The following is a 13,655-nucleotide window of genomic DNA, read 5'->3' as shown; positions in this document are numbered from 1 at the left end:
GGACACAGACATTGTGACAGACAGGTGAGTAGCCAAGGACTGCACACTGATGATGACAAAGTGCTCCACTCAAGCCAGCAGCCATTCCATGGGGTTCATGGTAGTCTTTCACAGGCACCCTAGCTGACCTATAAGACACAGAACGTAAGACGCTCATCAATGCACAGATAACTCCCTCCGGCCTCTTTGGCAATGCCATGGAGTCTGTCATTGAGCACTTCTCTGAAGCACAAAAGCTCGCAAAGACGATGAGACACCTGATGCTCTGAGGAGAAGCCCCATTGTGACAGCGGGCCACCACCAGCTGCCAAGGCTTCATCCCGATATAACAAAAAAAAGAGGAGGACAGAGCTTGCTGGAGGCCTGGGCCACAAGCGCTGGATCCTGCATTATGATCCCCTTGTTCATGCAGGTGACAAATGCAATAATCTTGTTTAATTTACTGCATGAAAAAAAAAATGTCCTCACAAACTGAGCTGTTTCCTACTCATTATATCAATACAGCATTACTCACCCTGTCTCAGAGCAGTGCAGAGCCACTGTCTGTGCCTGTTATGGCCGCCCAGTGTTGTATTCCATGAGCCATTTCCCCGCCAGCACGTTTAGCCACACTGGGGCAAGGTGCCAGTCTATAAACTTAGTTGAAAAACAGCGATAGTGACTGCAGAGATGCTATGTCAGTTCCTAGATTAGTGGAGAGATATTCCAGGCATATTGCCCTGGGTGTTGGACATAATAGAGCATATATATTCTCTTCAGTTCAGATGCAGACCACCCTCGTTTCAGTCTGGTTCCATCAATGACATTGCCCCTGTTTTGAGACAGGAAGTTCTCAGCCTGCTCGCAAAAGAAGTGATAGAGCCAATCCTGGACCTGAGACCCATCAACAGATTACTTCACAAGGGCGCATTCAGGATCCATCCTGGGGACTGGTTTGCATCCATAGATCTCAAAGATGCATACATAGATATTTTGATAGCACCACGCAACAGATTCTTTCTGAGGTTTGCTTTCCCGGGCACAGAATACCAGTACTCAGGGCTCCCATTCGAGCTTGCTTTAGCCCCATTCATGTTCTCGAAGTAAATGCAGTGCTTTCCCTTCTCAGATCTTTATCAGTTTGCCACTTGGGTCTTCTGCACATGCGGCCACTACAGCTGTGGTTTGGAGATTTGCATGCGCTCTCAGTGGATGATGATTAAATTTGCTTTTGGCCTGGGGACTGCAGTGTGGCTCTCTGGCTGAGACGGGGCTACATGCATAAAACTCTTTCCATTTAAAGAGCAGGCCATGTCTTTGCCCACTTTGTCTTCCGAGCCATCGACCTTGAGTGACACAGAGGCTCAGAGCATTGTTTGCCCTGTCAGGGCTTTAAGGGTTTACATCTACCGGTCAGCTATGTTTCGACAGTCTGAGTAGCTCTTCATGTGCTTCAGTGGCTGTACTAAGGGACAAGCAGTAGTAAACCAGAGGCTTTCTCACTTGATGGTGGACGCTATTGTGCCGGCTTATGCAAGACTTGGACAGTAATGTCCTCTCAAAATCAGAGCCAATACAATGAGGACTATTGCCACTTCTTGGGCCAGATCTAAAGGCATGTCTATTTGGGATAAATGCTATGCAGCCGGCTGGTTATTTCAGAATACTTTTGCCAGGTTTACAAACTGTATGTGCCGCCATTGACATCTCAAGTGTTTTCAGGTTAGTGACTAGCCTTTCTTATCCCCCATGTTTATTGCAGTGCATGGAGTTTGGGGCACAATTTGTTACTGCATATAGCTGTTGCTACTGTTGTTGTGTCTGCCTTGTATTCAGTGCAGCCACTCATTTATTCATTAATTGGTCTAGCTCCAACTATCAGTTGCTCCTAGTGGCATCGCTATTTGTTGGGAATTGTGTGTTGTTCTACACCATGTTTGGTGTGGTTTTAACCTTCGTTTCAAGCTTCACCACATTCACACCGGATTGTATACTGTTCCCTCAGCTTCACAATGTGAATGAATGTTTGAAAGGGAATGTTTCCAGCTACTGTGTGAGTGGAAAGGAGACACTGATCGCCGTGTAAGCTGCTCAATCAGTTCTTCAGTGTTCAGTCTTACATTCTCAGGCAATTGTTGCTATTTGCATGAGATATGCCTTGATTAATGACAATTGGATGGTTTATTAACTAATTAATTAACTGCCATTATCCTATAAGGCTTCAGTTTTGAAAAAGAGGAGGAGTTCCCACCTCAACTGCTTCACAATGTCTCATTACCTCTCTCAGGGAACAACAGTAACCAGAGACGTTTTAAAAATAAATCACGCTACCAATGGTGATTAAATCTAACCATTGCAAAGCTCAGATCAAATCAACCTTGCAAATTATTATTATTATTATTATTATTATTATTATTATTATTATTACACTTTCTCAAAATGTTAACAACATCGGCATTGCATAACTACATGTATTTTATGTGTTAGTGTTATCTGTAGCTTTCAGTTTAATCTTTAATTTTCATACCATTCAAATGTCATAGAAAGAAATTGTTTTTTTAACCAAAAAAAAGTGAACTCTTACAACTTTTTCTAAATTTACATTGCATTATTCCAGCTGCTGTAAGAAAAGGCTACAAATAATCCGCTACCTGCAGCATCCAAACACGCGATAGCTGGGACTACTTCTTTATGAATACAGACATGACATAATGACGCAAAGATGACAGACCCGTATCACTCAAATTATAAAACATTATCATAAGCTCACTGTTGTGAATTGGTTTAAAGTAAGGAGATACTTTTGAAAACTGATTGCTTGTGTACTTGCCCAATAATTGATTTAGGATAATTTAAACCAAAAAACAAACAAACAAAAAACTAAAACAAAAGAAAACAAAAAATGTACTTCAACTTTAAGTACACTTTGGGTATACACTGTAATAATTAATATTTAAGTCCATTTTAGATCATTATGTATCCACAATCATTTGTCATGGCTTTAAAGATGCACACTTGTTTTTATGTGTTGACTAAGGTACTAAAGTGCATGCAAAGTATTTACATTATTTGATATTGCATTTAAATGTAATCTTTTTTATGTACTAAACTGCAATGTCATCATTAAAGAACATAGAATTTTTTTTTTTTTTCTGTTGAGAAAAACAAATCAACCAATAGACTGTTACGATCTAAATAATCAATAAGGTAAAATCAAGAACTTTTTTAAAACAGTCAGAAAAATTTTACTTTAAAATGGACCCTTAAAAGTACCTTTATCTACAGCCAAAACGTGCAAGCAAGGTACCTTAGAGTGGTAATATGGACACTTGAGGTAATACTATAAATGTTTTAGTGATAGAATAATGCCCCAGTGCCAAGCTGTTGTACCCCTAAAGGCACAAATTTTGCACATTTTCTTCTGAGAGTGAACCTACAAACAGACAGCTCAAGCTTTATTGTAGTCATTTTGTATTCAGTCATTTTACTTGTTGTACAAAATCTTCAATTACTCTACAGTTTTTCATTAGAAGAGCATCCTTAGTTGAACTTTGCTAAGAGCAATTTTTAAATCTTTATTGTTAATTCTCCAAGGTCTAATAGGTTAATTATAACATTTCCTAACTTTAAATGTTTCCTGCTTAATCATCAGTTAATAATAGGCTTTTCCAAAGCTAATGGTGGAATTGAATTGTGAAGCACTGTGGTTAAAAATTTATATTAAAGGTCTCTTTTGTTGTAGCAGGATACTAAAATGAATGTCATACAAATGACTGCAAATGCTCTCAAGATTTTCTCTTGAGAAAAATCTCTTCAACCCTCCTCCTAGAGAGCCAATATCCTGTTGATTTTAGCTCCAAACCTAATCAAACACACCTGAACTAATCATGGTCTTCAGTATGACTTTTTCCTGAAAATCACAGCCAGGTGTATTTAAGCAGGTTGGAAATAAACTTCCAAGGAACAGAGGGTCTCTGAAACAGGGTTAAATATCTCAATAGAGTTTATATGTATAAGACTGTGTGTGACTGTGACGCTGCAGAGAATAAGCAGTTTGAAAAATGGATTAATGTAAGGATTTTAATATATCACTGGATGCCCTTAGACACACTGCATCACATACAAGAATGCTACTGTCATGGAAATCACAGAAAATGCCTGCGCTTCAGGATCATGTTTAGATATGGCTTCTTTTTTGACCTATAGAGTTTTAGCCGGCAACGACAAATGGCACAGTGGATTGTGTTCACCGACAATGTTTTGTGGAAATATTTCTGAGCCCATGTTGTGATTTCCATTACAGCAGCATTCCTGTATGTGATGCAGTGCTGTCTAAAGATCCAAAGATCACGGGCATCCAGTATGGTTTTCCGGCCTTGACCCTTACGCACAGAGATGATCTCTGAATCTAAAGTGAGTGGAGAAAAAAAGTGCATAATATCATCTTTGGATGATATTATGCATTGTAGATGATGATAACTTCAAACTCTTTGCATTTTTTTCTCTGAGAAACTCCTTTCTGATATTGCTCCACTATTTTTTGCCACAGCATTGGGGGAATTGGTGATCCTCTGCCCATCTTGACTTCTGAGAGACACTGCCACTCTGAGGGGTTCTTTTTATACCCAGTCATGTTGCCAGATACACAATAAAATTAAAATGTATTATAGTTTAAATTTATATGAAAAGTAATTAGTTGAACTTAAGAGTGTTATGTGACCCACTTTAGTAAGTCTTAAGTACATATTTTTGCTTTTGAAACTATTGCTTTTGAAACTTGTCTGTCATGTACTATTTAAATTTGTAATCACACATTTAGAATAATTAAGTTGGAAATTTGGTCAAGGTCAAATATGTTAACTATAAATGTAATATTAAAAAGACACTGAGAAACATGGAAGTGTACTCTTTAAGTACACTTACTTAAGTGGCTTTGATATGATACTATTTGCATATATTTGCATATGATTTGACATACAGTACACTAAGTACACATTCAACACAGTTAAGTTAAGCACTCCTTTTTCACACGAAAGAAAAGTTAAACACTCTTAAAAATATATAAATGTCATTGCATTTGAAAATAAAATGACTAACCAAGTGGCATTTATTTTAATGACAAATAGCACAAGAACAAAACAAAGGAGCTTATTTACATCCAAATCACTGCATCCCAGATAGTAACAGGTCAGTGAAATTTGGCTTAAATGGCTTTTGGAGATTTCTATGAAATTCATACATTAAGTGTCCACGTAGTTCATTGTTATTATATGTAAAGTTGTTTGGCTTATAAAGGGAAATCACCATTGTAGTTCCAGCTGTAAAGCACAGATGAAAAGTATAAATGTGATGATATGCCTTAAGTTTGCTTTATTTTGAATTATGTTTGTATCCTTGAGTGTGATTTTTTACAATTTATTTTGAATTGTGTTTGTGTCTGTGAGGTAACTGAGGGTCTGATTTATATCAGGAATGCAGTAGCAGTGATTACTCGTTTAGCCCGGCTTCCAGAGCAAACATAATGTTAAGTGTGTAGTGAAAGTATAACCAGTAGTAATGAATTTTTATGTTTTAGTGATCAATGAATGATAAAAAGGGGGAAAATTTGGTGGAAAAATTCATTGAACATCGCTTCTGTATGCCTATATATGCATGTGTTTTCTTTGAATTGCTGTGTGGGTTCAGAGGGATGACACCTGGGGGGAAAACAGATGTCTGAGAATGACCTGAGAGGGTTATTGGTCCATATAGTGGGGGGACAATGCCTGAGGATGACCTGAGGGCGTCACCTAAGTCCTAAATGTGTGAGAAACTGCCAATAGCGAGTGTTCCTTTTTATGTGTGGAAAATTACAGCTGTTGAGACTGTGTAACCTTGAAGCAGCAAAGGGGATATAAGGTGGAGGACTGCCCTCTTCCTGGGTCGGTTTCACGCTGCAGAAATCACTTGTATTCTGTACGACTGTCTGACCTTCTTTATAAAAAATAAAAGCTTTCTTTTTAATTATACCTGAGATTGAGTCTGTCTCTTATGCTGACGAGAGTTGATTTAAATTTTGCCATGACAATTGTCAAGGCAAAGAGACACATTTACCGTTAACTGAAGGTGGATTATTTATTTATTTATTTATTATATTAAAAGGCCTTTTACTCCCTAAACGAATAATAATTTAGAGGCCTCATTAATTTCATCAAACGTGACATGGTAGGCTTTGAAGGGTGAATCATGTACTGTATTTCAGTGAATACAGTTATTATTTTAATTCCAGTCCATCTGAACTGGCTCAGCATATTTGTACCTGTTTGTGAGATGCTTAGATCTTGCTCCAGAGGGTGATGTCAGTGTGACTGACAGGTCTCCACGGTGAGGATGTATGATTGTGACATACAACCACATGCTCCAGACAGACCACCCGCTGCAGATGTTGAGAAGAGCAGCCTGTGGACTTCAACACTGACCTCAACACCCACTCTGGACTGATGATCTATAAATGCATAAAAGTACCATGGCATTACTATGATATTTTTTAAGTATCTTAGAGGATGATTTGAATACCATGGTATAAGATAATGAGCAAGATTATGAGCAAACAGTTGCCTAGACAGTTGCCAGTCAAAGGCCATTTAAAATTGGCTGTGTAGAAAATACATGCCTTCCCAAGCACCCTACTGTTGCTAAAAAACTTGAATAAATTTTATAAGCTTAAATTAAAAACATGACGTTTAATATACAAGCTCATTTTACCATCACATCCAGCTCCATTGTTCTACCAGTCTGAAGCACTCAGGTAACCACAAAGTGAATTTTTCACTACAATGTGCTGAACGTTCCTCCAGGTCAGAGCTGGACTGAGGATGGAGAACAAAATGATGACAAAAAATATTTTATCTTACAGTTTGATTGGCTCTGAACGAAACTGAACCAATGGAAAAAGTTAAAGTTCTGCACAAGATATGTGTTTACACTTGCCAGTTGGTAGAAGTTAAAATTAAGATTGCCGCATTTGATTTGACCACAAAGCACTTGCCAGATCTAACATATAGAGGACTCCATCTAATGGGCAGATCATAAAACATGACTGCTTACTTTGCCTCCAACGTGAGGGTGATGATTCCTGCAGACATAGGGGTTGATTCTGAATTGCCAGAGTGCTCATCAGTGCAACGCTGCCTCAAATCTTTTGTCACCTGAAAACACACATACAGGTTTGCATGAATACAATGAGGAAAAACACCCATTTCTGACAAAGAATCAAACAAATAAACACTGAGTGAATCACAATGCCTAAGCTGTGACTGTCTCCATTGCTGTCAGAGTAGATGAACATTCCTCCAGGTACCACGGCTTTCAGACACTCTGAGTGGTGCTGCCTACTGAGATGCTGTAAATGCTGTTGGCATTTTTGCCATCACATGAGCAGTGGTCTGACTCTGCCCCATTTCCTGATATATATAACCCATGCAAGAGGGCCAGGGCCATCTCCAATCATCATCTGGACCCCAATTGGAGCTGTAGATGTCAATATACTGCTGTTTCAGACTCAGGGATTGAGCTTCCACCATATCAGGCATATCACCATTCCAAGAACACAGAGGGATTTGTTCGCAGAGGCAGCCAACACACCAGCACATCTTGTCTTTCATGAAATCACAAAGAAATGGAAAACCTCATTTTGACTATAACACTTAACGCTAAAAATCTATTTAAAATCAAAATACTTGGAGACTTTTTGAGAAGGATTTGAGACTGAGTCATAGTGGAAATGTATGAACTTACTTTCATTGGTTGCATCATAACGTGGTGTTGGATCAGTATCATTGCTGTTAACATCATAGCTGGCTCGTGCATCCTTATATAGAGAGAATGACACATTAAAGGGGCCGTTTGCCCAAAAATAAAAAAAATCAGTCCTCATTTATTCACCCTGTCCTTATTCATCAATATGAGCTTCTTTCATAAGCTTTCTTAAAAAGTTATTTTGAAGAATGTTGGTAACTAAACAGTTGACGGTAGCCTTTGATTTCCATTATATATATATATATATATATATATATATATTTTTTTTTTTTTTCCATACTATGGAAGTCAATGGCTACCGTCAACTGTTTGGTTACAAACATTCTTCAGAATATCTTGTGTATGTGTGTGTGTGTGTGTGTTCAAATGCTGAAAGAATTTCACACTGGCATATAACAACTTGAGGGTGAGTACATAATGACAGAATTAAAATTTTTGGGTGAACTGTTGGGTGAATCTGTTAGCATATTGACAAAATATGAATAGTCTATCTAGTCTTTCTTATCTCACTTATCCCACCAGGTTTGATTATTTTTAAGTAAATATGTTTATATAACATTATAGACATACAGTATATCAGATTGTATGAGCCATTCTTCTTTCACTTGAGTAATCCTAAATTCTGAAGTGTAAACATTGAATGATGTGCGCAACCCAATTTATTTTCATTTTTCCATTTTTGTGAGATTTCTGCATGCAAATATCTATTTATTTATTTTTTGTTATTTCTTCTCATATAATCTCAAGATGGCAAAGCACTTACATAGTTCTGTTTTAGATCTGTATGCTGTCTTTTTGTACTAGCATCCAGGATGGAAACCCCTTTCTCAGTGTAGCCCCTACGCCAGGCCTGATTGTTCATGTTGGTCAAGCAGTTGTGATCACAGTTTTATGGAACAGAAGGCAAAAATTATTGAATTTAGCATGCTTTTATTCATCTCAGATTATCACTTAATTCAACTAATTGCATTAATTATGTATTTTAAAGAATTATTGAATTGTACATAACATGCAATTAAGTGACTGAAAGCATTTAATTCAGTTTACACTTAAACTACATTATTTCTGTAAAGGTTCTCTTTTCAAGGGATATTTTAATATCATAAAATACTTCTGAACATATTGCTTTAGTTTAGTTCTGTTCAGTTGATTAATGACTTTTAACTGAATATAACATTTCTGATTATATTGTGTTGCATACTAACAATATACTACATGCTGTTCCATTCAGGGTCATTGAAGCTGGCGGCATGGGTTTGGTCCATTGTGACGGTTCTTTTTACTCTCCTTTGAACCATCTGTTGCTGGATCCACTTCACCTTTAGCATTAAAACATATTTATGATGTTCTGCTGAATGCATATCATGCTTTACAAACCACAGTGAATTAAATGAAATATTCATTAAGAGCAATTATCATTGCCTCATTTAGATTTGGCCAAGTTTAAGGATACATCTATGTGGTTTGGTGTACCGCTCTCTTAATCTGTTTTGGTAAGTGTGTGTGGTGTTTATAGGGTCAAGTAGCCTAACTTATTAACTATTCAGTGGTGTCTCAGTGACTGAAGGTGCATGATCTTTGTACCTTGGTCTCTATGGTGATTAGACTGTGGTTTCCTCTGCTTTTGATTGTGGAGCATTTGATAATTCCTCTGTGCTGGAACTGGTAATGGTCCACTACCCCACCTATCTGCAGTGGCACAAGGGGAAGAAGTTTGTGCTTTATGTACAGTATATATAGCTGCTGATCAAGTGTGACTGACAGAGATATAAATTATGTATTCATCCCTGACGTACTGTATGCCTTTGACACAACAAAAGGGTTGTCCTACACCGCTGATAGACATACCATCTGAGGCAATCTGAGCTACCACTGTACAGTTCAGCTGAGGTTAAACTTTGGCTGCTGGTTACTCTTTGATACCCTTAGCCTTGACATTATGATTTTGGCCGAAGTCATTCCAGATATAACCAGAACTAAACAGCCTCACTGTGGACAGCAGTGCCAGTTACACATTTCATTTGACTTAGTGGAGGAAGTCATCATCTTACATTTTACCAAAGACAAAATGTTCACAATTAGACACAGCAAAATAAACAGACTTATCACACAGAGATAGAAACCCAAATAGATGGGCCAAAATAAATCCCATGATGCATTGCACAACAAACCACTGGGGGATTCAAACTGGCCTAAAGGTAACACTACATGAATATTCCAAGCTCTACTGACAACATCTTTTGAAACTTTTTTTTATTTATGCTTTTGAAATAAGTCTCTATGCTTATTAAAGCACTTTCTGTCGATTGCAAAACTGAATTGTCAGCAGCCATTACTCCAGTCTTGATCTTGTGTTCTATCAACAACGGTAATGTATGTGTTGAAAGTTTTACATTTTACACAATTTTACACTGTGGGTCAAGTGTACAGCAGCAGCATAAACATAGTTTTGTCACAGACACACCAGGCTCCAACACCACCCAATCACAGCGCACTCCCTCACCTGAGTACTGATCACACTCACCTGCCTCTCATTAGCTTGACAATCTCCCAGCACATAAAAGGCAAGCACACACATACGGAGTCACTGACCGGTCTCATTCGCAGGTCAAGCCTACCTGCTAACTTCAAGGACTAATCATGTTATATACTTACCTGTCTCCAATAATCTTTAGTTACCTCTTGTGTCCATTGTGTGTGTGTGTGTCATCGTCCTCCATCGTCTCAAGCCACCACCTCTTGGAGCTTCACTCCTCCAAGACACCAAGGACAGTATCAACACCCATTTACTCACTCTTCACCACTTCATCTTCAGTTTGATTCACCTTTGTTTACCGATACCTCTGCTTGTGTCAAATAAACATCCTTCCCTGTGATCCTCTGTCTATGGTCCCTATGTACTGTAACAGAAGACCAGACCATACCGATAGACACAAGCATGAGCCTTCCAGACCCTTTCAGGACCTCGTAGACTCTTTACGTTGAACGATCACCAGCATTCCATCACCCTCTTCACCAGGGAGCACTTCCGGAAACAACATCACCTCTTCTTTACCTTCTGTGCAAGCCAGTCCCATGGCCAAACCACCGCCCTTCTCTGGTTCGGTGGATGATTGCAGCGGATTCCTCCTCCAATGCTCGCTGGTCCTGGAGATGCAACCGCACCTGTACCCCAGCGAACGATCAAAGGTTGCCTTCCTAATATCCCAGTTACAAGGTAAAGCACTACAATTGGCCAATTAAATTTGGACCCAAAATAACTCTAGTCATATTCTAGCTTTGTTGACCACTTCAGAGAAGTCTTCGGTAGACCCGCCTGGGATTCATCCATTGGTGAGAAACTTTACAATCTGAAACAAGGAAAGATGACTGTAAATGAATATGCTCTTAAGTTCAGGACTCTCGCGGTCACAAGTGGATGGAATGAACAAGCCTTGTTGACCACCTACCGTCAGGGATTGAACCCACGAGTGCAGTTGCATCTTGCTGCATACGAGGACACCATCGGGCACCACTCCACTCATCTGACGGTGAAGGAATGGCAGAGAAGGCTGGCCCAGAATCTCTGCTTAAACTGTGGATCTCTGGGGCATATAATCTCCTTTTGCCCCATCCATCCTCCTTGTCCCTTAGGTGAGTGCCATTTTCCCTTCCAAGTATGAGATGAAAACACTCACCACTGTTGTAACACTTACTGCTGCTGATGTTTCCCTTCCAGTCCATGCAATCCTCGATTCTGGGTCAGCTGGCAACTTCATCTCCGGCACCGTCTGCCGTCAGCTCAACCTCACTACAACGGCAATGCCGTCAGCCTATCAGAGCCATTCAATAACTGGAAAGCCGCTAAGCAGGAGCTAACTCTTCAAATCAGTCTGCTTCATGTGGAAAAGAAACACCTTCCGGTTCTGGAGGAATCCACCGCTTAAGTGATCCTAGGGTGCCTGTGGTTGGAGCAGCACAACCCGGTCATCTCTTTGAAGACCGGCGAAGTCCTGAAGTGGGGCGACACCTGTTTCCAGGGCTGTCTGTCTGGGTTTTCAGTTCCATCCTCTCCTCTCCCGGAACAGCTGTCTGTCTGCAACAAATCCATTGAGAGCCCAGTTGAAAAACGGTCAGTAAATATTGCATCTTGTTACACCCCTTCAGTGTCATCTTCTGCACCAAACGAGCCTCCAAGCTGCCTCCACACCGGCCATGGGACTGTGCTATAGATCTGCTTCTGGCTGAGTAAGTCCCAAGGGGAAGGATTTACCCCCTTTCCATCCCGGAAGAGAAGGCCATGGAGGAATACATCAAGGAGGTGCTGACTCAAGGCTACATCTGTCCATAAACTTACCCTGCTGCTTCGAGTTTCTTCTTCATGGAGAAAAAGGATGGAGGCTTGCGGCCATGTATTGACTATCGCTCCCTCAACAACATCACCGTTAAATTCTGATATCCACTTCCTCTCATCCCAGGGGCTCTGGAACACCTCTGTGGTGCCACTGTCTTCACCAAGTTGGACCTCCGCAGCGCATATAACCTCATCCGAATACGTGAGGGGAACGAGTGGAAGACAGCCTTTATTACCCCTACTGGACACTAAAAGTACCCTGTGATGCCGTATGGCCTGGTCAATGCTCCCTCCGTATTCCAGGATGTCATACACGATGTGCTCCGGGAGTTTCTTCACAAATTCGTCCTGGTATTCATTGATGACATCCTAATTTAGGAGCTTGGCGGAACATCGACACCATGTTGCGGAGGTCCTGAAATGCCTGAGGGAGTCCAAACTCTACCTGAAAGCGGAAAAGTGTTCCTTCCATCAGCTCTCAGTGCAGTTCATTGGCTATAACATCGATAGCAGTGGCATCCAGATGGACGAGGGGAAGGTGGATGCCATCAGGAACTGGCCAACACCCACCACCATTAAAGAACTTTGATGATTCCTCGGCTTCACAAACTTCTACCGCCGCTTCATCCAGGGTTACAGCTCCATCACCAATCCTCTAACAAGTCTTCTCCGTAATAAGCCCAAGTCTCTGTCCTGGACCCCAGCCGTCATGAAGGCTTTCAATAAGGAGGCCTTCACTACCGCTCCTCTCCTGGTCCATCCTGATCCCAACAGGCCTTTCATCGTGGAGGTCAACGCCTCCACCACAGGGTTAGGAGCGGTACTTTCCCAGCAGCAGGGGAACCCCAGCAGACTCCATCCATATGTCTTCTTTTCCCGCAAGCTCAACCCGGCGGAGGCAAACTATGACATCAGCAACCGGGAGCTTCTAGCCATCAAGTTGGCTCTTGAGGAATGGAGGCATTGGCTGGAGGGAGCTAGACATCCTTTCCTGGTACTCACAGACCACAAGAACCTAGAGTATTGTTTCAAATTGTTTCAAAACTACCACCATCATCCCAGTTCCGAAGAAGCCATCTCCATACTGCTTCAATGACTTCTGTCCTGTTGCACTTACTCTCATCCTCATGAAGTGCATTTGAACGGCTAGTCATGCACCATATCAAGTCTGCCCTCCCCCCTCCCTGGACCCCTTCCAGTTTGCATATCGGTCCAACCGGTCGACCGATGATGCCATCGCCACTACCCTCCACTCAGCACTCACACATTAGGACAAAAAGGACTCATATGTCAGAATGCTGTTCATAGACTTCAGTTCAGCATTCAACACAATCATCCCTCAACAGCTCATTTACAAACTGATTCAGCTGGGACTCAACACTTTGCTGAGCAACTGGCTGTTGGACTTTCTTACTGGAAGACCTCAGGCAGTACGGGTCGGCAGCAACACATCCAGTACTGTCACACTGAACACTGGGGCCCCACAAGTATGTGTGCTGAGCCCCCTCCTCTTCACTCTGCTGACCCATGACTGCACACCATCACA

At 40.8% G+C, this 13,655-nt stretch overlaps 1 pseudogene; it reads right to left on the bottom strand.

The window, feature by feature from the left end:
* Window positions 1-6,317: 6,317 nt before the first annotated feature.
* LOC127988291 (proprotein convertase subtilisin/kexin type 6-like) lies at window positions 6,318-8,638 on the bottom strand (annotated as a pseudogene).
* Between the last annotated feature and the right edge of the window lie 5,017 nt (window positions 8,639-13,655).

The sequence above is a fragment of the Carassius gibelio genome, chromosome A5, assembly GCF_023724105.1.
Source record: "Carassius gibelio isolate Cgi1373 ecotype wild population from Czech Republic chromosome A5, carGib1.2-hapl.c, whole genome shotgun sequence".
NCBI lineage: Eukaryota > Metazoa > Chordata > Actinopteri > Cypriniformes > Cyprinidae > Carassius > Carassius gibelio.
This window is presented reverse-complemented; position numbering and strand designations above follow the sequence as displayed.